We start from the raw sequence: 27179 nt of genomic DNA, 5'->3' as shown, positions 1-27179 counted from the left end.
CACCAGGGATGTTACACTACCCGATTACAACGATAAAAGCGGAGAGCACACGGACTGCACACAAATAACAGAGAGTACTGTCAGTCATTTCTCTAGGACTTATTGATTTGTATGGTAATTATGACGCTCAGTTTACAAAAAAAAACGGGCATGTGGACAACCCCATTGAATATAATAAGTACATATTATAACCATGAAAGAGATGGATAAAACAAGTATGGGAAAAACAGATGTCTGAATTCTGCCTTATCCAGACTCCCTTTTAACTTGCTTATACTTGCAATACATTACCATTGCTTCATGGTTTTAGCAATGAACGCTCACCTGCTTTGACCTCCACAGTCGGACGGTAGGGGCTCATGCACTGGTAGTTGTCGGCAACGACATATACATTATAGGTCTGGCTGCACGGCAATTCAGATAAATTACAGCTTTGATCAAAGGATTCACAGGAATATTCTGAGCCATCACTTGCTTTCGCATATGCAATGTAACGAACTGCCCCATCACTGTAGTCCCATTGAACAAGCGTAGATCGGGTTTGGCAATCAGTAAGGGCAAAAATGTTCTCAGGTGCACAAGGAACTGTAATGCAAACACGTGAGAATGATGTTATCCATGACTCTCCATTTTTTTAGGACATTTTAAGTTTGTTGCTATGCTTTAACTTAAATTGCCCTCATTGTAAAGTATATCAAAGAGATATATTATATAAGAAATAGAAAAGAAACAAAGCTCACCACTTTCGCTGATATTGCAGCTGGATCAGGATAAATAACTTTGGGTGCCTTGAATTCCACCGGTGAAGCGCAGCAAGTCCATAGAAAAAGTTTTAAGAATTTGACACATTTATCCGTAGGTCATAAAACAGATTGATATTTATTAGAAGTCCATTAAAAACATGAACAGACTTCCGATTCCAGCGCGCGCATGGAAGGAGGCAAGTGAGAGTAGCTCCGTGCCCAGCTTCTCCCCACGGGGTTCCCGGGACTGTAAAACTTACGTGACAGGATAGAAAACCTGCCGTAAATCCTAGAATCATCTATGATCCATGATCAGAGGCAACAAAGTCTTATTATTCAGTGATTACTCAATAGAGGTCGCAAAAAAAAAGGAGACCTTTCAGCGAAATCTGCACAGAACTAGAAAATCAGATTTGCTTTACAATTTCCAGCTATCCTAAAGATATTCCCCCCTAACGGTGGCACAGAATCCTTCTCAGGACCAGGTCAGGCTAGAGACTTTATTAAAAGGACACTGCAAAAAGATTCTGGAAGGAATAAAAACACAGAATCCCCCTGAAGGAGAAGGGAGGAAGGAAAATAAAGAAAAAGTGGAGGAATTCAATTTCGTTTACCGCAAAAGAAGAGAAGAGGAAAAGAGGAGGAAGAAATGAAGGAGAGTAGAACACTGGCCAAATCATAAACTACCCCCTCCCCCTTTTTTTTTTTCTTCTATCTTTTAATACAGATGAAAGAAACGCTGGTCTCCCTACTCATCATACGTCGTTCTTGAAGAAGAATCGGAGGAGCAGGGCCCAAGGTGGCTGTGGACTCAATTCTGAACCATAAAAGGTAGACTAGGTAGTAATTTTATGGGACTACAGAGTTCCCATTGCTACATGTGCGAAAATAGTGAAGTCTAAAAATGTGTTAAAATCTCTGAAAGAGTATAAATTGGTTTAGGAGGGATTAAAGAGTTGGGGAACTGCTGGGATATTAATATAGTAAGTGGCACACTGGGTTAGGGTGGATTCGAAAGTTGGGGAACTGGTGGGCTCGTTAATTGTATTATCACTTTTCATATTTAGACACTATACCCTTTCTATCATAACAAAATGAAAATAATAACACGGAATATAAAAGGTCTTCAATCACTACATAAAAGAATGATGATACTGATACTTCTTAAAAAATCAAAGCAGATATTGCATTATTGCAAGAAACACATCTAGCATAAAATGGATAAAATGTGGTTAGGTAAAGTTCATGGGTCCCCGGCAATAGCAAAAATGTTAATAAATAAACATGCAAACCGCAAAGTAATTTCACACAATAGGGATAATGAAGGGAGGATGGTTAGTTTGTTAATGGATAGCCCAATAGGGAAATTTTGACTATATAACGTTTATGCTCCAAATGACAATAACAAACCTTTTTTCAAAGAGTTAGTGAAGCTTATACTAGAAGACGAGGAAAAATAGTAATTCTAGGGGGAGATTTAAATACAGTTCTGAATGTAATGGAAGATAGATCAGGGTCAAAAGGAAAAACAGTAGAGAAAGAACTCATGACAAAACACTAGCCCCTTTTGTAGAATCAACTAGCTTATTGGATGTATGGCGGAATGCACACCCAGCGGATAGGGAATTCACTCACTTCCCGCAAGTCCATAACACTTGGTCAAGAATAGAGTATCTCTTAGTTTCACATGATTTGCTGAACAGAGTAGAAATGTAAATATTCATGATCTAATTATATCAGACCATGTGCCGGTCTCTCTTTTTTTGTATGATACTGTGGCGCCCCTGAGGGTTCAGTCGCCACAGAGGTACTGCACCTCACCCAGAGGTGTGGTGTCTCCTTCTCTCAGGTAAGGAGGGAGTGCTGCCCGGAACCCCAACACCTGCATCCAACACTACACTGCTCCAGGCCGGCTGGAAGGGCAGGATGTAATGTATGTTTCTGCTGAGCCCTGACCCTGGCTGGAGTGGGGGGAACCCAAAGGTAGGGGGAACCAGTAGTGGGTGTGGGTGGAGGAAGTAGTTATGGGGAGCACTTTGGTAGGAGTATAAATAGGGAAGCCATCTTAGGGTGACAGTTCGGTCAGATAGTGGAGTAGTGAGAGGACAGTTCAGAAGAACAGTCCGGGAGCAGAGTCTCAGTAGGAGCTCTGCTCCACAACTAGGGCCTAGTGTCAGAGGCCCAGGAGGGGAGCAGGGAGTAGGCTCCGTTCTGTTGAAGGGATCCTAGGGGGTACGGCGAGTGCAGGACGGCACCCGTACACCCCGAATCTGTCAGAAGACAGAAGGATCGTAGGCTGCAAGAAGGAGACCGGCCCCTGGTCCAGCCGTGTTACTCCAGGTCTCGGCTGGGAAAACCGGAGGCTTCTGGCTTCTATAGCCAGTTGCTGAAGCCTCATTATAATCCCCGTGAGGGTCAAGCAGGTCTGTGAACTCCGACGGACAGGAGGGACTTCAGAGCACCCGAGCAGGATTCAGAGTGGGGAAGCGCAGGGCAGGAGGGAGAAAGACCCAGCGTCTAGCGTTCTAGCTAGGAACACGAGAAAGTGGGGTTCTGTCAGGTACGCCTAACCTGCCTGAGGAAGAACTGAACCCCTGCCTGGTGAATGCAGCGTGACGTGGGAGGCTAGCACTCGTACCGTGCACCAGTGGAACTGTCATAATAACTGTGAGTAAAAACTCGGATGACTGCACCGCACTGCCTCCGTCCATTCTTTAATCTGCGCCATCGCTTCCTCTCTGCACTACAACGCCCAGCGCAACTACCATTTTCCTACACTGCCCTGGAGCTAGCTGTACCTGTGGAGAGCCACACCATCCCTGCTGCCGTAACACCAGCTCCAGAGGACTGCTCCGCAGCGGCGGCACCCCTTAGCCGCATTCCACAGGTGGCGTCACGAACAATCCCAAAAACCCCATATAAAAGTACCCCCTTTTGCACTGACCGCCCTGGGTCACGGACCGGGCCAGCCACCGTGATACTCCCCTACCGGCATACACAGAGGCCCGGCTGCCGAGTACCCCACGGCCCTCGGGGCGCGTCAATACTTTCCCAAAAGGAACAGATATTTTGTGGAGTTTTCCGACCTATCTAACTAACGATGAAAACTTTCAGAAGATCAAAAAAGAATGGTGGGTGGATTTTAGCATTGATAATAGGGAGCATGAGAAATCAGTTCATCTATATTGGGACACAGCAAAGGCTGTATTAAAGGGAAGAATCATTGGGTATGTAAGATCAATAAAAAAGAAAACATTAATAGCATATTACGAAGCGAGCAAAGATACGAGGAAAAACTATACAGCCTATCTAAACTGTCCAACTGCTGACAACAGGAAGAGGTGGGTGAAGTCCAAGTCAGATTTTGATCTTTGGTTGGATAGATCAGAACGGTTAAATGGACAAAAAAACTCAGCGGAATATTTTAGATTTGGGAACAAATCTGGCTCGCTACTGGCAAAAATAGCAAGAGGAAAAAGACCCATGACATTCATAAATAATCTGAGAGACTTGGAAGGAAACTTACAAAACAATCCAAAATAAACCTGATATTCTTAGAAAATATTATGCAGCTCTTTATGAACAGGTAGCATCAAATGTTGAAGAGGGAAAACGCTTCCTTAGTTCTATAAAACTTCCCATGATAAGTGATTCAGACAGAGATTTATTGAATGGTCCAATAAGAGAAGAGGAAATTATCAAAACAATAAAAAGCCTAAATAACAATAAAGCCCCTGGACCGGACGGATTACCAGGAGAATTTTATAAGATATTGAACAATGAAGTAACCCCAACATTGGCAAAAATATTTATTCTCACACTACAAAATAAAAGACTCTTAAAATCAGGAAATATGGCTTATATTAAAGTCCTTCAGAAACAAGGGAAAGGCATAAAAGAACCAGGGACTTATAGGCCCATCTCCTTAATAAATCAGGACATAAAAATAATGTCAAAAATACTTGCTGACTGACTAGCAGAAATTTTGCCCAATATCGTAGGGAACCATCAGGTGGGGTTTATTAAAAATAGAGCAGCAGTCTTTAATATCAGAACCGTTCTGGCGGTACAAGAGGCGAGATGGGATAATTAGTGGAAATCCAGCTCTGCTGGCATTAGACGCCGAGAAGGCATTTGATAATATACAGTGGAAATGGTTGGAAAATGTCTTAGACAAATTTGGGATAAGGTACATTCAGAAATTACTTAAAAGCCCTTTACGCTAATCCACAAGCTAAAATTGTTACACCTGGCTTTTTATCAGAAACACTGCAGCTACAAAAAGGAACAAGGCAAGGGTGCCCACTTTCGCCTCTCCTCTTTGACCTGGCTATAGAACCACTGGCCCAATATTTAATGGGAACAGAATGTTTCACAGCCATAAAAGCGTGGGGTAAAGAGATAAAACTAACTTGCTTTGCTGACGATATGTTACTTTTCTTATCCAACCCAGATGGTCATTTGCAACAAATAATGGATAAACTAAACTATTTCAGATCTTCCTCGGGCTACAAAATCAATGCTAGCAAATGCCAACTTCTGTACTTGAATGGACCAGGTAACAGGTCGAATGGAAGGGTTAAAGTGTCAATAGCCTCACAATACTTCACATACTTGGGAACTCAAATAGGTAGAGATTCTGGATCTCTCTATAGACCTAATTATCCTCCCCTTATAGAAAAAATCCTGAAGGAGCTTGAAAGATGGCAGAAACTAACCTTGACACTGTTCGGAAGATTACATCAGTAGTAAGAGTTACATCTCATAAAAATTATCAGTTTCTCTCTTCTGTTATATCCAATGCAGACCATCCCTTTATTGTTGAAACACTAAGAAATTACAGTCAACATTTGTGAAGTTTATATGGCAAGGAAAGAGACCAAGAATCTCTTACAACAAACTAGCCTTAAGGAAAGAAGAGGGAGGAGCCCAGATGCCCCTAATCAGAATTTATAATCGTGCAGCCCTAACTAGACATATAAAGGATTGGATTCACGGAACATCACATTTTTCTAATGTAAATTTGGAAAGGGAATTAGTAAGCCCGTTAGACCTTAGAACAATCTTACATATGATCTGGGGAGCCTTCCGCTTTATGTTAAGTCGAGCAGAGACATGGTTGGGGCATGGAGAACGATTAAAGGATTACATAAACTCCCATTTCGAATTTCTAAATATATATCAATATGGAAAGACCCAACTTTCGTACAGGAAAAACAAAATAAACTATTTGGAGTATGAAAGGAGTCAAATGTCTAGGTGCCTTATTGAAGTCAGATGAGGGGAGGTTCCTAAATTGGGCAGAGCTGTCATCTAAATTTAATCTGAAAAATAAGCAATATCTACAATTCCTTCAAGTAGTCAATCATTATAAGTCATCTATAACAAATCTGGGAAAAGTGGAAAAAAGAAACAATTTTGACACCTTGATGGGGGAGAAAGCAAACCATGATTCGTTATCTACCATTTACAGCCAAATTCGGGCACACATGCAGATGACTTGGAAGTTAAATATTTTTGACACTTGGGGAAAAATATTGGCAAATGAAGAATTATATGACAAAATAATAACGGGATGGTCAAAGGTTAGAAAAATAATAATAAACGAACAATGGAGAGCGATGCACTTTAAATTGATTCATTGCGCGATCTATGCCTTTGGATTCTCGTATCGGAATGCACCAGCTCATTTCATTACTAGCTGCCCAAAATGCAATGTGCAAATCTATTACATAGTATCTGGGAATGGCCACGCATACGGGAAGTTTGGGAGGATGTACCGTACTTCTATATATTTATAGAGTCTGGAAGGTAAAGACTCCTAAAACTCCGCAAGCATGCTTGTTTCACTTAATTGCTCCTGAGAAAGAAACAAAAAAAAGCAACAACCTCATCCCTGATATAGTGCATCTGGTATTGCTGGTAACAAAGAAATGCCTTCTTAGACATTGCTTGGAAAAACAAACCCCTAGAATGACAGAAATAATTGATACACTGAAATCACTATTATTGTTTGATAAAATAGACACAGAAAAACAAAAACAAAAAACATTTATTGAAAAGAGTTACACCCAATCAGAAATTTCAAAATTGATGATTACGTTCAGGGGGACATCGTGACCTGGGAGGGTACTTGGGAAAACTGAAAGTTTAATGTTAGCATTTTGTTATTATTAATTGGAAAAGTTAAAAATGTATACAATTTTGTATATTTAGCACATGTTTATCAAATTGAAGTATTGTTGTGACACTTTAAATGTTTAAAAATGATGAGACAGAAATTCTACTGTTTAATCTCTTGTGAGATTTGTCTACCTGTTTTCTCATAAAAAAAAAATAGTTAAAAAAAAAAATAAAACATTAACAAGTTCTAGTGAGACATTAAAATCTGACACGTTTCTGGCAACCGTCCCAGGTTTTTAATGGACTTCTAATAAAGAACAATCTGTTTTATTACCTCTGGATGGATGTGCCGAATTCTTAAAACTTTTTCTATATAAGAAATAGGTCTCTGGTCTGCAGCCAGGAGGTGACACCACATTGTTGACATGTTGCCAGCTGCTGAACCTGAAAATGAGTTACCGGCATAGATATCTGCCACCCTTGTTTTCTAAATTGCTCTCCTTACCAGCATTAGGCTGGTTTCACACACAGGGTTTTATTAAAAAATACCACTGCAGTTTTTGATACAGTTTTTTGAGTCAAAGATAGGAATGGATCCAGCAAGGAGAAGTATAAGGGTTCGCTCACGTCTGCGTATATAAAGTAGCTAAAATTCTCCGCCAGAAAAGTTGGAGAGTGTCAGGCGAGTGTTATGCGTTTTTTCCTCACCCAGCATCCGCATGCCATGCGAGTGTTCAATTTTTCTTCACCTAGCATCCGTATGACATGGGTATGCAGTCCGTATGCAATGCGTTTTTAAATATCTCACACAGCAAGCGCTGACGCCAGTAAGGTGGCCGCAGTTCATCAGCTATAAACATTGGTCACCTTACTGACATCACGGCTCATCACTGCAGTCGCGTTCTCACGCTACTATCAGTGTGTTCCAGCTGACGTGCTGAACAGTGGCATCATGTCACCGCTCAATACACCATCGAAATATAGCAGAGCTATCATTATGGATTATCTGAGGACAGGTGAGGATAATTAGTTCAAATAAAGGACTTTTCTCTGTGCTTGATGTCAGCGGACATAAAACAGCTGACATCAACCCCAAAACCATTAATCCCCTTGCCAACGCACCAGGGCAAGTGGGAAGAGCTGAGGCTAAGCGCCAGAATTGGCACATCTAATGGATGCGCCATTTCTTGGGTGGCTGAGGGCTGATGTTATTAGTCTGGGAGGGGGCCAATATCCATGGACCATTCCCAACCTATTATCAGCCTACAGCTGTCTGCTTAGCCTTTGCTGGTTATTAAAAATAGGGGGGACCTCACATCATTATTTTTTGGGGTCCACCCTTGTTAATATCCAGTAATAGCTAAGTTGACAGCTGTGAGCTGATATTATTAGCCTGGGAAGCTCCATGTTTATTACCCCCTTCCCAGACTGTAAACAACAGCGCCCAGCTGTCAGCTTTCCCTCAGCTGGTTAAGAAAAATAAGGAGGATCCCACGCCATTTTTTTCTTTTATTTATTTATTGGCTAAATACATGTACAGTAAGCTACACATGCACTGCACTAATTATATATCTAGCTATTCTATGTATATATCTATTCCATCTATTCTATTCTCACAGTTCACGCTGTGAATTTACTGTACACGGCTGATAAAATGTCAAGTTTCCTATAAGATGGAGGCGTAAACATGCATGGTCCATGTGTCGTGCGATTTTTTTCTCGCACCAATTGACTTGCATTGGTGAGTACTGGCCGTTTTACGTGGCTATACGCAGCATGCTGTGAATTTTTTCTCACCCCAATTCCAGGTTAGGAAAAACTTGCAGATAAACACTGCCTAATTGAATAACATTGTGGCGAGTGCAATGCGATTTTTTCTCACATTGCACTCGCTGAGTTTATATGCAGATGTGAGCGTATCCTTATGCTGTGTGTACACAATGTGTTACCAATGTGTTTTTTGCTGTGATTTTTTAAACTAAAGCTGTAAAAACTTTGCGTTTTTACCACATTTCTATAAAATAGTAGCAAAAACTGCGTTGCAAATGCATGGTATGAAAATGGCATTAGACACTCATTGATTTTTATTGTTTCCATTTCTGTTTTAGGCCTGAAAATACATAAAATACTGCCCCAAAACTTTTTTTTCCGGAGATATGAACCTTTTTTCTTAGTGCTAATTTGTATGGTCTTTTCCAAGGACGCATAGCTCACAGGGCAGAGAATAATGCAGAGAATCCTAAAGACACATCCCCTTGTAAAGACCAGAAAAACAGCACTAAATAAAAAGGTCCATCTCTGGAACCCTATGGCAGATTTAACTAAAAAACAAAACAGAATACTCAGGGGAAAGTGGGAATAAAATAAGAGTAAAAAATGGGCATTTTGACCTTGTGGAAGGTCCTCTTTAAGCCCCCTTTTCCCAAGTAGTAGAAAAAATAAAGTACACCAGACCAACGAGAGCAGGCCCGGCACCATTGTCCCACCTGTTGCCAATAACAAACAGTTTCTAGGGATCGTTGTATGAACCGAAGCCCTGGGATCCCGGGGTGCTCACCAAAGAAAAAAGCAACTCAATAATCTTCCACATAAGAAAAAGGTGGCACTCACCGGTCCATAAGAAAAAAACCTTTATTTGATTACAGTAAAACGTAGATGCAGGGGGGTCAGAACACATGTCGAACGACGGCGGTTTCGTACCACTTGTACTTCAACGGGTCCTGTGATGTGACATCACAGGACCCGTTGAAGTGCAAATGGCGCCAAACGGCCATCATCCGACATGTGTTTGTGGCACCCCAGGGGTCTGGTTCCCACAGTAATAGCAATATTACGTCTGTGAGCAGGTGGGAGGTTTCCTGGTCAGACATCCTATGCATGCCACACCTCCTGCCCAGTCCTGGGAGGGAAAGAACTTCCCCTATATAAAGCTGGGGCTGAGGCAGGGTTAGAGAGAAAGAGCAGAGAACACAGACAGAGACACAGTCTGGTCTGGAGAGGAGCAGCTATAGGAAAGAAAGATCAGGAGCTCAGTGGGAGCAGTGCTAAAAGAGGTCAGGGCTGGAAGCTGTAGAGCTCGCCCTGATTGAAGAATTCTTACCGGACCCGGAGTCCGAGGCTGTGGGGACTAATCCTTACCCAGCAGCAGAAACCGCCCGGCAGGGGATTTCAGGTCCTCTGGCCAAGAAACCCGAAGGCACGGTCACGCGCAAGGGACCAGCACCGCGACGTGGAGCGGAAGCTACCAAAAGGCCCCGAGTCACCGGCCATACGGGTGAGCACCACACGGTACACTCAGGGACGTGGGCTACTTTTACCAGCCTCTAGCAAGGTAGCCAGAAGAGTACGATTAGTTGGGGAGGCCTACAACTCCGCCTGGCCAGGGGAGATTCCATCTGCTCACGGACTGACCAGGCCCCGATCGCTAGCCAGTACTCCGGGAGGGTCTACCTTTGCCACCAGTAAAGACCCTGAACTACACCGCACCGTCTCTGAGTGTTTCATCATCCACGTCCGCTGCCCTGAGGCCATACCCCTCCCGTTGGGGGTTATACCATCCCCGCTGCACAATCGTATCACCGGCCTCAGCGGTCTGCCCTGCAGCGGCGGTCTCATGACCGCATTCAACGGGTGGCGTAGTCGAACATTCTAACATCTACTGCTAAAGACTGCCACTCAGCTTGACTCCCTGGGCACGGACCGGGTCACCGCCACGAGACTACTACCCCTATCAGATCCGGCTCCGGGTAGGCCCCCGCGTGCGCAACGCTACTCAGCACAGGCCCAGGGGCGCGTCAACTTTGGCGTAGTCGGCAGGATTTCGTGCCCGCAACCACCGGGTACTGCGTGCCTGAAAAAGACTGATAAACTTACCTGTGGTGAAGATTCCCGCCATCCGACGCCATCTTTTGCCTTCTTCCCGCCATCCGTGGAGTTTTCCCGCCATCCGACGCCATCTTTTGCCTTCTTCCCGCCATCCGTGGAGTTTTCCCGCCGTTGGACGCCATCTCGAGGACGCCGCGCGGGAAGAAGAGGGGCGTGGACTCCGAAAGCGCGCGAGAACTGAAGCCCCGCCTCACGTCCGGACGTTGCGTAAGGTCCTGGAAGGAGCCCAGCAGACGCCGACGTCACAGGAGCGCGACGGAAGGTCCTCAACCCTGACGATCTACTGCGGAGCCGCGGCCTACGGAAGAGGATCATCGCAAGGTAGGCCACGGTCCACTAGGGGGAGGAAGATGTCGGATACGGAGGAGAGCTTCACTGCCGCAGCCACCGCCAGCGCCACCGCTGCTGCGGTCATGCCTTTCACTATGCCCTATATCCCGGGGGCAGCCTGGCTACCCCAGTACTCAGGGGAGTCACATACCCTGAATGACTTTAGAGAAAAGCTGGATAGCCTCTTCCAGGTGTACCCCCTCACAGAAGAGCAAAAAGTGAGCATCCTGGTGGCCCAACTAACTGGGGCAGCCCAAAGGGAGGTAAAGTCCTGGCCACCTGGGAGGAGGACTGTAGCAGGGATATTAACCCGGCTGAAGGACACCTTTGATACCCGCACCTCAGCCGAGATTAAGCTTAGATTCTACGGGTGCAAACAGTGAGCACATGAGAGTATAAGAGACTATGCTTTAAACCTACAAGAGGCCCTGAGAGCCATTAAGCAGACCGACCCTGACGGCGTGGGAAACGAGGACAGGCTGTTGACCGAACAATTTATAGAGGGACTATATTGCAATGCCCACCGAACCCAGTTACGGGCAATGGCCTTACAGGATCCTCATCTGGACTTTGCACAGTTCAAGGACAGAGCCATCCGGGTGCTCCGAGAACCGGCACCGGGTGGCGTTGTGACCCACAGGCGCCCTACTACCGCTTACCACCAGGAGGCGGCGCCCTTGTCGGCAGGGCCTGTGGGGGCTGATGCGCAGGCTTTGAACAATGACCCGGCTCCAGACCTGCACCATCAGGTCCACGAGCTAGCTAGAAGCGTAGCTGCGCTAACCCGAACTGTGCAGTCGTTACAGGTTTCTGCTCCAGGGAAGATCCAGCTGGCATCCAGACCGGAGGACATCCCGTGGCATCGACCAAGGAGGACCCCACCGGCCAGAGGAAGACCCAGCGACCGATACAACGAGGACGGACAACCCATCTGCCGCCGCTGCAATCAACCCGGACATATGGCAAGGTACTGTCCTTTAAACTGGCACAACCTGGGGTAGAGGGCCGACCCCTAGGAATAAGATCACCAGGCCCATCGAACTGGCGTGACAAATACGTGGGAGGACGTCCAGTCTTGCCTGTAGTACTGGATGGCATTCCTATGAGTGCCCTACTTGACACCGGGTCACAGGTCACCACCATCCCGTACGTGCTCTTCAAGCAGTACTGGAATGACTCGGATATAACCCGCTACCCTGACGACGACTTGAGTATCATCGCCAGCAATGGTCAACCCGTGCCACAGATCGGATTCAAAGAGATGACCATTAAAATCGGTAGAGTCGAACTGGCAGCACAGGGACTGATCATTGTAGACATTGACAAGCGCGAGAGTCACCCAAAGATAACGCTAGGAACTAATGTGATTGAAAATTGTCTTGCAGAGGTGATTTTCATTTTACAGCAGGTTGCCAAGAACGCCAGCTCCGGCCAGCAGCGAGTGCTCCAAAAAGAGATCCGGGCACTGATGCGACGGCAACAGGTGGAACTCTCCGGTGGTGAGATTGGAAGCGTGAGAATGTGTGACCCTTTCCCTATTGCCATGCCCCCAAAAAGTGAAATGATGATTTGGTGCCGGGCAGCTATTGGTCTAAGAGGTAGAGACTACCAAGCAATGGTAGAACCCGTCTACTCAGACAGTAGGCCCACCATTTTGACAGCACGGGGGGTGGTTGATGTACGCCATGGGAGGGTGCCCGTTCGCATAATAAACATCGGGAAGAGAGAAGTACACCTGCCCCGGTATGCCACGCTAGCTAAATTGTTCACCATAAACCAGAATTCTGTACAGGCCGTGGAACCCTTGCCTCCATCTCAACCAGAGGAAGGTAACGGCTCTAAGAAAACAATAGAGGACTGGTGTCAGCAACTACATTTGGGTACTGACTCCACTCCCTCACACCAGAAACAGGGAGTCTATCGGGTGGTTCAAGAGTACGAGAGAGTGTTTAGTAAACACCCGTTAGACTTCGGGCGAGTAAAGGGGGTAGAACACCACATCCCCACGGGAGACCATCCTCCCATAAAGGAGAGATACCGACCCGTACCCCCTGCACACTACCAACACGCCAAGCGGATGCTTAGAGACATGAAGGAGGCTGGGGTAATCAGGGATAGCTGTAGCCCCTGGGCAGCTCCACTAGTCTTGGTTAAAAAGAAAGACAACACCATGAGAATGTGTGTAGATTACCGGAAAATCAACCGTATCACACACAAAGATGCGTACCCCTTACCAAGGATAGAGGAGTCTTTGGCTGCTTTAAAATCTGCTAACTTCTTCTCTACTTTGGATCTCACTAGCGGGTACTGGCAGGTTCCTGTAGCAGAGGCGGACCGGGAGAAGACCGCATTCACCACCCCGATGGGACTTAGCGAGTTTACCTGCATGCCGTTCGGACTCTGCAACGCACCAGGAACCTTCCAACGGTTGATGGAATGCTGTCTGGGACATCGAAACTTCGAGACGTTCCTGTTATACCTGGACGATGTCATCGTCTACTCCAAGACCTACGAGGACCACCTGAAACACCTGGCAGAAGTGTTCGAAGCCCTGGCAAACTACGGCCTAAAGGTGAAACCCTCCAAGTGTCACCTCCTGAAACCAAAGGTGCAGTACCTGGGACACGTGGTGAGTGCTGACGAAGTGGCTCCCGACCCTGATAAGATCACCGCAATTAAGGAATGGCCAAGCCCCTCCAGCGTAAAGGAAGTGCGGCAGTTCCTCGGGTTGGTAGGCTACTACCGAAGATTCATTCCCGGTTTCACCAAAAAGGCAGCTCCTATGCAGGACCTCCTGATAGGCCAGTCCAGGAAGGCCAAGAACCAGAAGCCGCCCTTCAGATGGGAGAAGCTGGAAGAAGAGTCCTTCCGCCAGCTTAAGATGGCCCTCACGGGGGATGAAATCCTGGTGTACCCGGATTACAACCAGCCCTTTATCCTCTACACCGACGCAAGTAACATCGGGCTAGGAGCCGTACTGTCCCAGATCCAGCAGGGGAAGGAACGGGTAATTGCTTACGCCAGCCGAAAACTGCGACCCACCGAAAGAAACCCTGAGAATTACAGCTCATTCAAGTTAGAATTCCTGGCAGTGGTGTGGGCAGTCACCGAACGCTTTAAGCACTACCTCGCCTCTTCCCGGTTCACCGTGTACACGGATAACAACCCGTTGACACACCTGGATACGGCAAGACTCGGTGCCCTGGAGCAGAGATGGATGGCCCGCCTGTCCAACTTTGAGTTCACAATCAAATACCGGGCAGGACGCTCCAATACCAACGCGGATGCCTTGTCCAGAATGCCAAACCTACCGGACGTGGGGGAAGATCCAGAGGAACTGGAGGAGGTTGAACTTCCCGCGTTCCACCGGCATGGGACTATCCAGTATTCCCACCGTGTAAGGAGTAAGCAATCCGCTACGTTCAACCCTTTACCTCATTACAACTGGGCGGAAACGCAAGACAGTGACCCTGCCGTCCGACTGGTGAAGGAGATGCTGACTCAGCCAGATGCCCGCCTTGACCCAGACGCTCCGGAGGAGGCCAAGCAACTGTGGATTGAGAAGAGTCGACTGTTCCTTTACAAGGGGAAGTTGTGCCGCAGAATGGTTAACTCCCGGACGCATGAACTGATCTGGCAAGTAGTGGTGCCAAGAAGAGACGCGGCTATGGTACTGGAGGCATACCACGACGGAGCTGGGAACTTCGGGTGGAAGAAGCTGGAGTTCCTGCTGCGTGGGCGGTTCCACTGGGTAGGCATGAGGGGAACCATCGAGAGGTGGTGCAGAGACTGTGGACCGTGCCACCTAAGAAGGAAGGACCGTGCCAGCCAGAAGACTCCCTTGCAGCCCATCATCACCCGACAGCCACTGGAACTGGTAGCCCTGGACCATGTGAAACTGGCTCCAAGCAGATCTGGGTATTTCTACGCCCTCACAATCGTAGATCATTACTCCCGGTTCCTGGTGGTGGTCCCGGTCAAGGACTTAACGGCTCAAACAGCAGCTAGAGCCTTCCAGCAGCACTTCTGCCGTCCACACGGATACCCGGAGCAGGTGCTGACGGACCAGGGACCTGCCTTTGAAGCGGAAGTCTTCCAGGAGTTCTGTACTCTGTATGGCTGCCGGAAGATAAGAACAACACCCTATCATCCGCAAACCAATGGGCTCTGCGAGAAAATGAACCAGGTGGTGATAGATCTTCTGAAAACATTGCCCCTGGAGGAACGCAGTCTGTGGCCTGAGAAACTGCCTGATCTGGTGGACCTATACAACCACATCCCGGTAGGTTCTACCAACTGTACCCCGGCTTACCTAATGAGAGCAAGACCTGGTAAGCTTCCTGTTGATCTGGAGATGGGAGTCCTGACACCCGAGGACACTTCACCAGAAGCAGACTGGGACACAGAAAGACAGCAGCAGTACCGGAAAGTACAGGAGAGCGTGGAGCGAAGTCTCTGTCAAGCTAGAGAAAGACAGGAGAAGACTTACAACCAGTATGCTCCCGCTGTTCCCCTGGTACCTGGAGAGCAGGTCTTGAAGAGGAAGAGACGCCTCCACAAGTTGGACGACCAGTGGGAGAAGGACCCGTACACCGTACTGCCCTCAAGCCATGAGAACCCGAAAGTCTGCATAATCAGTAAGGACGGAGGAGAAACCACAGCCATTGTATCCCGAGATCATCTGAAGAAGTGTCCCGAGCAGTTACGAAACCCTGAAGAAGATCAAGAAAATCCTCAACCCGTAGAGAAAAGGGAGGAGATGGTTAGTACTGTACTCGGAGACTTCCCTCGGTCTTGGACTCAAGTCAATGGCGCAGTTGTGGTACCCGTCCTCACCTTCCTCCAACCAGCATCTCAAGTACCTACGGAGAAACAGGTAGAGCTGGAAGAGCAGCCGGTCCAGGAGGCAGAAGACCCCACACAAGCAGACCAGGAGGATCAACCCTCTGCTTATAGTGAGCCTGCCATACCCCTAGTGAGCCAAAGAGCCCGTAGACAGCTGCCCAGTTTACCTTTGACAGCTCCTACACCTGGTAGCTCAGGACCAGTCAGTCAGCTCCGTAGGTCCACTAGAGCCACTAGAGGCCAGTTACCCGTACGTTGGAGGATCTAAGTGTTTAGACTGTTTATTTGTATTTACCTGTTTATTGTTGCCTGTAAATAATTGTGTATTTTTAGTTATTTTATAGGTGTCGTTTAAGGATTATCCGGAATCCTTTGTACATATGTTTGGAGCGTAACCCAGGAAAGGACTAAGACTGTTAAAGACTCGGGGTAGGGCAGACCCCTACCTGGTTACGGCTCCCGGTCTCTTGGTGAAATGGACACCTTTGTTTTCTTCAAAGACTGCACCCGGTTGCGGACATGCCGTGACCATCCTAATGTGTTTTTCTTTATTGTACTGTTTCTGTTTTTACTTGTTATGTTTTACAAAAATATGTTTAGTCCCGGAGTACTAAATTTCACTAGGGGGGAATGTGGCACCCCAGGGGTCTGGTTCCCACAGTAATAGCAATATTACGTCTGTGAGCAGGTGGGAGGTTTCCTGGTCAGACATCCTATGCATGCCACACCTCCTGCCCAGTCCTGGGAGGGAAAGAACTTCCCCTATATAAAGCTGGGGCTGAGGCAGGGTTAGAGAGAAAGAGCAGAAAACACAGACAGAGACACAGTCTGGTCTGGAGAGGAGCAGCTATAGGAAAGAAAGATCAGGAGCTCAGTGGGAGCAGTGCTAAAAGAGGTCAGGGCTGGAAGCTGTAGAGCTCGCCCTGATTGAAGAATTCTTACCGGACCCGGAGTCCGAGGCTGTGGGGACTAATCCTTACCCAGCAGCAGAAACCGCCCGGCAGGGGATTTCAGGTCCTCTGGCCAAGAAACCCGAAGGCACGGTCACACGCAAGGGACCAGCACCGTGACGTGGAGCGGAAGCTACCAAAAGGCCCCGAGTCACCGGCCATACGGGTGAGCACCACACGGTACACTCAGGGACGTGGGCTACTTTTACCAGCCTCTAGCAAGGTAGCCAGAAGAGTACGATTAGTTGGGGAGGCCTACAACTCCGCCTGGCCAGGGGAGATTCCATCTGCTCACGGACTGATCAGGCCCCGATCGCTAGCCAGTACTCCGGGAGGGTCTACCTTTGCCACCAGTAAAGACCCTGAACTACACCGCACCGTCTCTGAGTGTTTCATCATCCACGTCCGCTGCCCTGAGGCCATACCCCTCCCGTTGGGGGTTATACCATCCCCGCTGCACAATCGTATCACCGGCCTCAGCGGTCTGCCCTGCAGCGGCGGTCTCATGACCACATTCAACGGGTGGCGTAGTCGAACATTCTAACATCTACTGCTAAAGACTGCCACTCAGCTTGACTCCCTGGGCACGGACCGGGTCACCGCCACGAGACTACTACCCCTATCAGATCCGGCTCCGGGTAGGCCCCCGCGTGCGCAACGCTACTCAGCACAGGCCCAGGGGCGCGTCATGTTCAACTGACTCCCCTGCATCTACTTTTTACTGTAATCAAATAAATGTCTTTTCTTATGGACCGGTGAGTGCCACCTTTTTCTTATATGAAAAAATAAAATATGAACACTTAAAGCACCTGTAATTTGCTACTCAAAGGAGGAAAGTTCTGATGGCCATGTCCTCCCTTTACTCTATTGACACAATACATGCACTGGAGATTGAGCCAAGGTTTCCAACCTTTCAGAAATTTGATGTATCTGTCATTTTTTTTTAGTTAGAGGAGTTTATACAGATTATTAGGATTGGAATTATCATCATTCAGTGAAGTACTGCAAATAGCAGCATACCACTCTACTGCTATAGGGCCTGTGAGTTTCAGCTAGAAGCCTCAGCAGAGTGGGCTTCATGACTTCACTATATCGCACCTGCTGTGCGGAGCTTCAGACCACATGCTGCAGAGATTGAAGCAGCGGTAGAATGGGAACAGTTGAGTAGTTTTCTCTTTTTTATTGATTAGAATGAGGCTGCTGTATTGTATGCGAGGGATATATTGTGGGGCCATCATAAAGTGTGGGGAGCTCTGGAGGGTAATAGTTCTATGTGAGGGGACTATTGGGGTGACAAAACTGTTTGGGGGGCTGTATGGGGGGCATTATACTGTTTGGAGGCCTGTATGTGAGCCATTTTACTGTGGGAGGGCTTTGTGGGGGCAATTATACTGTGTGGAGGGCTATATGGGGCACCCTATACTACATAGAGGGCTGTGTGGGGGCCATTATACCGTGTGGTGGGCCATCATACTGTGTTGTGGAACTGTGGGTGTGGCACCCTGCTGCGCACAGGTACCACAGGACCCAGGGTGCATGGACGGACTTCTCCACAAGAGGCCCTCATTACATACAAACACCTCCACCCTTGCAGCTCATACCACCAGAGGGAGCCCGTTAGGGATATATATATGGAGGGTGGAGCCAGGCAGTTCAGTCAGTTAGTTGTTAGTAGTCAGACTGAGAGAGAGTCTGAGAGCGTGCTGGCGCTGAGACCAGTGAAGACGCAGCAAGTCTGCTGCCGAGTTCTGAGGGCCCCGAGTGTGGCCAACAGCAAGAGGAGAAAGGAGAGAGGAGTTGAGGGGGCAGAGGAGCATCATAGGCTCACCCCGATATACAAACCGGACACCGGGTCCACGCCTACAGGGTCCCTTTATACCCAGTAGGGATAACCGGCATCCCGGGAGAACTACAAGTCCCTGGCTGACCTGAAGCTAGACCCACACAGGACCAGGAACCACGAAGGCCCCAGCGTTACCAGGGATAGTGGTTGCCAGCAGAAGGTCCTACTACCAAGCGACAGGTGAAGGAACAGTACGACACAGAAGCTAGGCCCAGATGCAGGCTGGCCAGGAGCTTAGAGAGAGGGAGACACGGACCAGGAGGCCTTATACCCGCTCACTGGGGAGAAGTCCTGAAGTGCACCCATCCTACTGAGTACCCTGGACCATACCTGACATCCGCACCAGTAAAGGTATTGAAGCAAATCCCCTGTCTCTGTCAGTTACTCCTGCTGCGCCATCCCACCTGCACTACAAGTCCCAGCATCACCACCCACCAAACTCCACACTGCCCCGGGGGCCCGCTCCCGCTGTGGGGAGCAGAAACACCTCAGCTGCCATCCCATCACCCCCTGGAGGTCTGCAGCAGCGCTGGTAAACCTTACCAGGTACCACAGGTGGCGTCATAAACTATTTACTTTATTTTTATTTTTCTATCCAAGTTATAATCCCCTTTTTGGTTGACCGCCCTGGGCCACGGACCGGGCCAGCCACCGTGATATCCCCCACCAGCATCCATAGGCCCGGTTGCTGAGTGCCCCATTGCCCCGGGGGCGCATCATGGGCACCATTATACTGTGTTTTGTGACTGTGTGGGCCATAATACTGTATTTTGGGACTGTGGCGGATATCATACTGTTTTGTGGGACTGTGGAGGACACCTTAATGTTAGGTGGGACTGTGGGGGCCATCATACTGTGTTGTGGCACTGTTGAGACCATGATACTGTGTTGGTGTGAATGTGGGGGCCTCATAATGTGTGTGGGGAGATCTCTGTGTTTGGGGCACTATGGGAGCATCATACTGTGTTGGGCTCATTATGAGAGCATAATAATGTGCTTGTGGAGGAATTCACAGTGGGTGCATCATACATCAATACATGTCCCTCTCTCTGTCTTTAAAAGTTGGGAGATACGCCTTCTGTGACTGTGCCTATGCACCGTGACCCGGCCACTAAATATTTTTTCTCTTTTTTGGGGGGGGAGGGGAGTGGTGGTGGTGGTGGTGGGGGGTTTGCAATTAGGACTTCTTTTCTGCTATGAAGCCCGATTATACATATGTATGCCCCTGTCATTATTATACAATTACCAGTAAAATCTCAAGTTGATATTTGATATCAGTGTTCTGAGCTTTAAGGCTCATACCTATATGTGTGAAAAAAAACGGTCCGATTTCTGTACTGAAAATCCCCCCAAACCTAATGTCTCCTTCCCAATTCCTGTAGAATGTAAGCCCACAATGGCAGGGTCCTCTTCCCTCTTCCCATCATTGTTAGTTTTGTTGAGTTTAAGTGATATCTATATTCTGTATGTAACCCCTTCTTATGTACAGCACCATGGAATCAATGGCGCTATATAAATAAATAATAATAATAACAAAGGACGAGTGCCATGCAAGTGTCATGCGATTTTCACACCTAGCATCTGTATGACATCCGTATGAAATCCATATACAATGCGTTTTTTTTCTCTGCAGCTATTATTCTACAATCATTTACAGGACCATTTACAGTGCTCTATGCTACAGAATGGTAATGTATCCGTAAAAATCAGATGCCATACGGATGGTCCATGTGTCGTCCATTTTTTTTTCTCGCACACTTGCATTGGCGAGTCTTGTCCGATATACTCGGCATGCTGCGATTTTTTTTCTCACCCAGATTCCTGCTGAGAAAAAAATTGCAGCTAAGATGTAACTCACAGATTAACATTGGTCAGAGTGCAATCCGATTTTTTATCTGATTGCACTAGTCCGTTTTTCATGCAGATGAGTATGAGCCCTTATCTGTATGATTCCTCATCTTCGTTATTTATTATGGTCTGATTTTGGGATTAAATGTCCAGAAAAAAAGGTAGACCACCCTGGAGAGAGTCCATATTCTGTTGATATTGTTAGAAAGTACAACATTGGGGAAGATACATTTCCTAAAGCTGCTCACCCTACAACTCACATAACTCTTGTGAACAAAAGCAGAGCTGGGGAAATAGGATTAAATCATTTTTTGATTTTGCTTACTAATAATTGCTATACATATACCTTTATTACTTCTCTGAGTATTTGTCACTTTTCTATCCATGTATATACTAACTGGTTTTATTCATGTGAAACTGTTTCTCCCAATATTTCACTTTTTGTTAGATTCCACCAAATCCTTTCGGCTTTGGCCAATATTTAAATACCTGTTACTACCGTCTCCGGAGCACTACTCATACTTTGACAATCTTCATCATAGGCAATCACTGTAATGGACAGGCTTTCTCCACATTGTAGCCCTTTGATCTTACAGCTGGCATTAACCGAGGAACAGTTGTAGGAAATGTCACTGCTTCCTAAGGCTGATGCGGTATAGAAGACTGCCCCGAGCGATGGGCTCCATGACACCTCCAATGTATTGTCTGCGCACTGAGTAATGGCTGCAACATTCTGCGGGTCACAAGGCGCTGAATTGTAAAGAGATAAATAATGTGTAAGTGTGAACCATACAATAGCAATATTATACATATCGCCTACATTATAAGTGAACTGAAGAGTTCCAAGTCCCTTCTCCTCACCTGTCCTTACTTTAATCCCTTGGCTCTTAGAACCATTTACTTTGCCATTGAAAGCAAATACGCTCAGTTCATACTCCGTCCCACATAGCAGGTTCATGAAGAAGCAGGAGGTATACCTGTTCACACATTCTTCTTTGCTGCCATCTGGAGCGAAGGCATTTGCGGTGTACTTAATGGCATTAATTACAGGGTTCCAGTAAAGGCTGACAGTGTTTATCTGGCATTCACGGATTACTGACACATTCTGCGGAGCACACGGAGCTATAAATTATAAAAAAAATTCCAGTTACACATAAAGTATCTAAAAAGACCTCTACTATTTATGTAAGAAACCTATATAGATCAGGGAGTTAGCTGATATTACAGCAAATAAAAACTGCTGTAAAATAATCTGATCAGGAATATGAAGTACATATGTCTACCAGAGATGGAATGGGACTAAAATTCAGCGCTGGCATTTGAAAGCACACAGGCCCATGCCGGCTCCGTCCCCTTCCCCAGACTGGGGTTTCTATTACTGAAATGACCCTTGTTTCCTGCCGGCAGGAAATCAAAATTTACTACTACCTATATTTCCAGTAACACCGCTATAAAAATGTAATAATAATAATAATATTGCAATATAACACACAAATAACACCAGCATATACAGTAGTGATAATACCACCATACTGGTTAGTAAAGAAGCACTCCCATCTAGATTTTTTATTAAATATATTGTGACAGAGTCACTAGTGTTATATGCGAGAGGAGGTATGTGTCACTCCAGCTGCTAGCCTGTGTGAACTGAAACCTACAAACTTTCCTCCAGCATGTTAGATGTTGGAGGTTAATTCACCTAAATGGTGTGGTTTTATGTGAATGGCAAAGAGGGTGGGAAGTAATTCACCCTACCTCCTCTCAGGGTGTGGCTGAGCAAGTTTAAATGCTCAGTCACTATTTTTTTTTTCTGTTGTTGTGTTTGGAGAGGCAATGTCTCCAGACTGGAAAAGCCAAAGCTCAGGAAGGAGCTGAAGGCTGGGCTACAACCTGTGTGGGCGAACCCCACAGTCCTATGGACTGTGCTATCGTTTATCTTTTGTTTTGTTGTTTTTCCAGTAAGGCCGTGTTTATTTTGCTGGAGCTGCAGGGCTTTATGCCATTCAATAAAGCCGGCAGAGAAAACCCAGTTCCTGAGACTACTTCCGAAAGCAGCCGAGTGAGTCGTCTTACCACAATATGTATACAGTGGTGGTCAAAAGTATTGGCACCCCTGCAATTCTGTCAGATAATACTCAGTTTATTCCTGAAAATGATTGCAATCACAAATTCTTTGGTATTATTATCTTCATTTCATTTGCTTGCAAGGAAAAAACACAAAAGAGAATGAAGCAAAAATCAAATCATTGATCATTTCACACAAAACTCCAAAAATGGGCCAGACAAAAGTATTGGCACCCTCAGCCTAATACTTGGTTGCACAACCTTTAGCCAAAATAACTGCGAACAACCACTTCCGGTAACCATCAATGAGTTTCTTACAATGCTCTGCTGGAATTGTAGACCATTCTTCTTTGGCAAACTGCTCCAGGTCCCTGATATTTGAAGGGTGCCTTCTCCAAACTGCCATTTTGAGATCTCTCCACAGTTGTTCTATGGGATTCAGGTCTGGACTCATTGCTAGCCACCTTAGAAGTCTCCAGTGCTTTCTCTCAAACCATTTTATAGTGCTTTTGGAAGTGTGTTTTGGGTCATTGTCCTGCTGGAAGACCCATGACCTCTGAGGGAGTCCCAGCTTTCTCACACTGGGCCCTACATTATGCTGCAAAATTTGTTGGTAGTCTTCAGACTTCATAATGCCATGCACACGGTCAAGCAGTCCAGTGCCAGAGGCAGCAAAGCAACCCCAAAACATCAGGGAACCTCCGCCATGTTTGACTGTAGGGACCGTGTTCTTTTCTTTGAATGCCTCTTTTTTTTCCTGTACACTCTATGTTGATGCTTTTTCCCAAAAAGCTCTACTTTTGTCTCATCTGACCAGAGAACATTCTTCCAAAACGCTTTAGGCTTTCTCAGGTAAGTTTTGGCAAACTCCAGCCTGGCTTTTTTATGTCTCGGGGTAAGAAGTGGGGTCTTCCTGGGTATCCTACCTTACAGTCCCTTTTCATTTAGACGCCGACGGATAGTACGGGTTGACACTGTTGTACCCTCGCACTGCAGGGCAGCTTGAACTTGTTTGGATGTTAGTCGAGGTTCTTTATCCACCATCCGCACAATCTTGCGTTGAAATCTCTCGTCAATTTTTCTTTTCCGTCCACATCTAGGGAGGTTAGCCACAGTGCCATGGGCTTTAAACTTCTTGATGACACTGCGCACGGAAGACACAGGAACATTCAGGTCTTTGGAGATGGACTTGTAGCCTTGAGATTGCTCATGCTTCCTCACAATTTGGTTTCTCAAGTCCTCAGACAGTTCTTTGGTCTTCTTTCTTTTCTCCATGCTCAATGTGGTACACACAAGGACACAGGACAGAGGTTGAGTCAACTTTAATCCATGTTAACTGGCTGCAAGTGTGATTTAGTTATTGCCAACACCTGTTAGGTGCCACAGGTAAGTTACAGGTGCTGTTAATTACACGAATTAGAGATGCATCACATGATTTTTCAAACAGTGCCAATACTTTTGTCCACTCCCTTTTTAGGTTTGGTGTGGAATTATATCCAATTTGGCTTTAGGACAATTCTTTTTGTGTTTTTTCATTGAAGACAAATTAAATGAAGATAATAATACCAAAGATTTTGAGATTGCAATCATTGTCAGTATTATCTGACAGAATTGCAAGGGTGCCAATACTTTTGGCCACCACTGTATATGCACATAGTGTAGTGTGAGTGTATTAATGTACTCACCTACTGCCGACTTCTCAAGGATCCTGCACCGTTCTTCTCCGCTTCTCAGTGACGTTATCGCAATTTCCAATTTGCCGGCACACTCTGTGTTGGCCTTCAGGCCACGGCCCCACTACCAGTATTTGGTCATTATTCGGTCAGTATTTTTTCTCAGGAGTGGGAGACAAAACCACTAGTGGGTGATAAATGCAGAATTGGTGCACTTGTTTCTATTATACCTTTTCTCTGATTGTTCCTCACCTGGTTTTGGCTCCCACTCCAGAGAAAATACTGACTGAATACTGACCAAATATTGATAGTGGGGCCGTGGCATTACAATGTAATTCCAAGGAGCGTCAAAACTAGGCTCCATTGGCTTATTTTGTAAAAGCCACTTCGGGAAAGCTAGCTAGTACATAACATCACTGAGAAGCAGAGCAGAGAACCCCAGGGAATCTCAGGGAAAGTGGCAGTAGGTGAGTATATTAATACACTCACACTACACACCATACACATATTTAATAAAAAGCAATATAGAATGGAATGCTTCTTGAACTAAATCCTCTGTATTAGGACTGATATTACCACCATACACCGACCATACAATGGTAATATCAGTCCTAAAGCAGTGCTCTGCAGACAATATACAGGTACTACTCACAAAATTAGAATGCCATCAAAAAGTTAATTTATTTCAGTTCTTCAATCCAAAAAGTGAAACTAATATATTATATAAAGTCATTACAAACAGAGTGATCTATTTCAAGTGTTTATTTCTGTTAATGTTGATGATTATGGCTTACAGCCAATGAAAACACAAAAATCATTATCTCAGTATATTAGAATAATTAACAAAAAACACCTGCAAAGGCTTTCGAAGTGCTTAAAAAGGTCCCTTAGTCTATTTCAGTAGGTTCCACAATCATGAGGAAGACAGCTGAATTGACAGATGTCCAGAAGGCAGTCATTGACACACTCACATATAATCCAAGCTGCTTGAGGTCTAGTGTGAAGTTTCCACAATCAGTGATGGTTTGGGGAGCCATGTCATCTACTGGTGTAGGTCCACTGTGTTTTATCAAGACCAAAGTCAGCGCAGCCGTCTACCAGGAAATTTTAGAGCACTTCATGCTTCCCTCTGCCGGCAAGCTTTTTGGAGATGGAAATTTCATTCTCCAGCAGGACTTGGCACCTGTCCACACTGCCAAAAGTACCAATACCTGGTTTACAAACAACGGTATCCCTGTGCTTGATTGGCCAGCAAACTCGTCTGACCTTAACCCCATAGAGAATCTATGGGGTATTGTCAAGAGAAAGATGAGAGACAACAAACTCAACAATGCTGACGAGCTGAAGGCTACTATCAAAGCAACCTGGGCTTCCATAACACCTCAGCAGTGCCACAGGCTGATCGCCTCTATGCCACACCGCATTGATGCAGTAATTGATGCAAACGGAGCCCCGACCAAGTACTGAGTGCATTTACTGACCATACATTTTAGTAGGACAACATTTTGGATTTTAAAATCATTCTTCAAGCTATAAAGTATTCTAATTTACTGAGATAATGACTTTTGTGTTTTCATTGGCTGTAAGCCATAATCATCAACATTAACAGAAATAAACACTTGAAATAAATCACTCTGTTTGTCATGACTCTATATAATATATGAGTTTCACTTTTTGTATTGAAGAACTGAAATAAATTAACTTTGTGATGATATTCTAATTTTGTGAGAAGCAGCTGTATGTATGTGAGTACTGTGCAGGTTCTCACCAGTGATGTTCTTGCTGATTGTTGTCATTCATTTTCTCTTTCATTTTTCATTTGGCCCAGACCACCGTGACCTCTTCTTCTATCCATAACTCGTCCCTGAAAAGACATATTTGGCTTCCTGCTTTTCTAGCCCCATCCTCACATTCCCCACCTCTATACAAACCATATAACCTTATAACCAGTGCCCTAGACAGTAATAATGCCCCCTTTGCAGTAGTAATCTCTTTTTGTGACCCACACAATAACTATGCCCTTCTGTGTCCCTACACAGTAATAATGTTCCATCTGTACTTCATCATTGTAAAAATGCTCACCTGTGCCTCATTACAGTTATACAGCATCCTATAGAAATAATGTTCTCCTGTGCCTCCTTATAATAATAATAACTTGCCCTGTGCCTCCTTATAATAATAATCCCCCTTGACCCTTTATAATAATGACCACGAACCTTCTAATAATAAAAACTCCCAGATGCATTATTATAATAATAATGATGCCTTATGTGCTTTCCCTATAATGATTACCCATTGTGCCTCTTTATAATAATATCCCTGAGCAGGGTTTTACATTCAGGAACCCTTTGCAAAAGTACTATCGCGGCACATGAGCGCAGTCACAGGTCATGCCTTCAAACTTTTAAGACTTGGAGATGGATGTGTTGCTGAACTTACACATTTTTTCGCCCCTACTGAAGCTCCTTATTGTTCTCACCCACTTTGATACCCATTCCATAGAACATGGTGCCCCAAAAAATGCCCCTATACCGAATGATATGCCAACATTCTTCCACCTACACAGCATGATTGCCCCACAAACCTCACACAATAAGATAATGACTCCAGCCCCCCACTTAGCATGATGATCAACACAGCCCCCATACATTGTGATTGTCACCACTGACCCCCACACAGTATAATGTTCACCAAAGCTCCACACACAGTATGATGGTTCCTCCAAAGCAAAATGGCATCCTCAGCCCCCCACACAGTATGATGGTTCACATACAATCTCCCACATAATATATTGGTTACCCCACAGCTGCCCCACACAGTATAATTGCCCCCAACAGCCCTAATATCATATGATGGTCCCCCCACATCCCTCTAC

The sequence above is a fragment of the Phyllobates terribilis genome, unplaced genomic scaffold (genome assembly GCF_046119375.1).
Source record: "Phyllobates terribilis strain yellow unplaced genomic scaffold, ASM4611937v1 Scaffold_8__6_contigs__length_399053987, whole genome shotgun sequence".
NCBI lineage: Eukaryota > Metazoa > Chordata > Amphibia > Anura > Dendrobatidae > Phyllobates > Phyllobates terribilis.
This window is presented reverse-complemented; position numbering follows the sequence as displayed.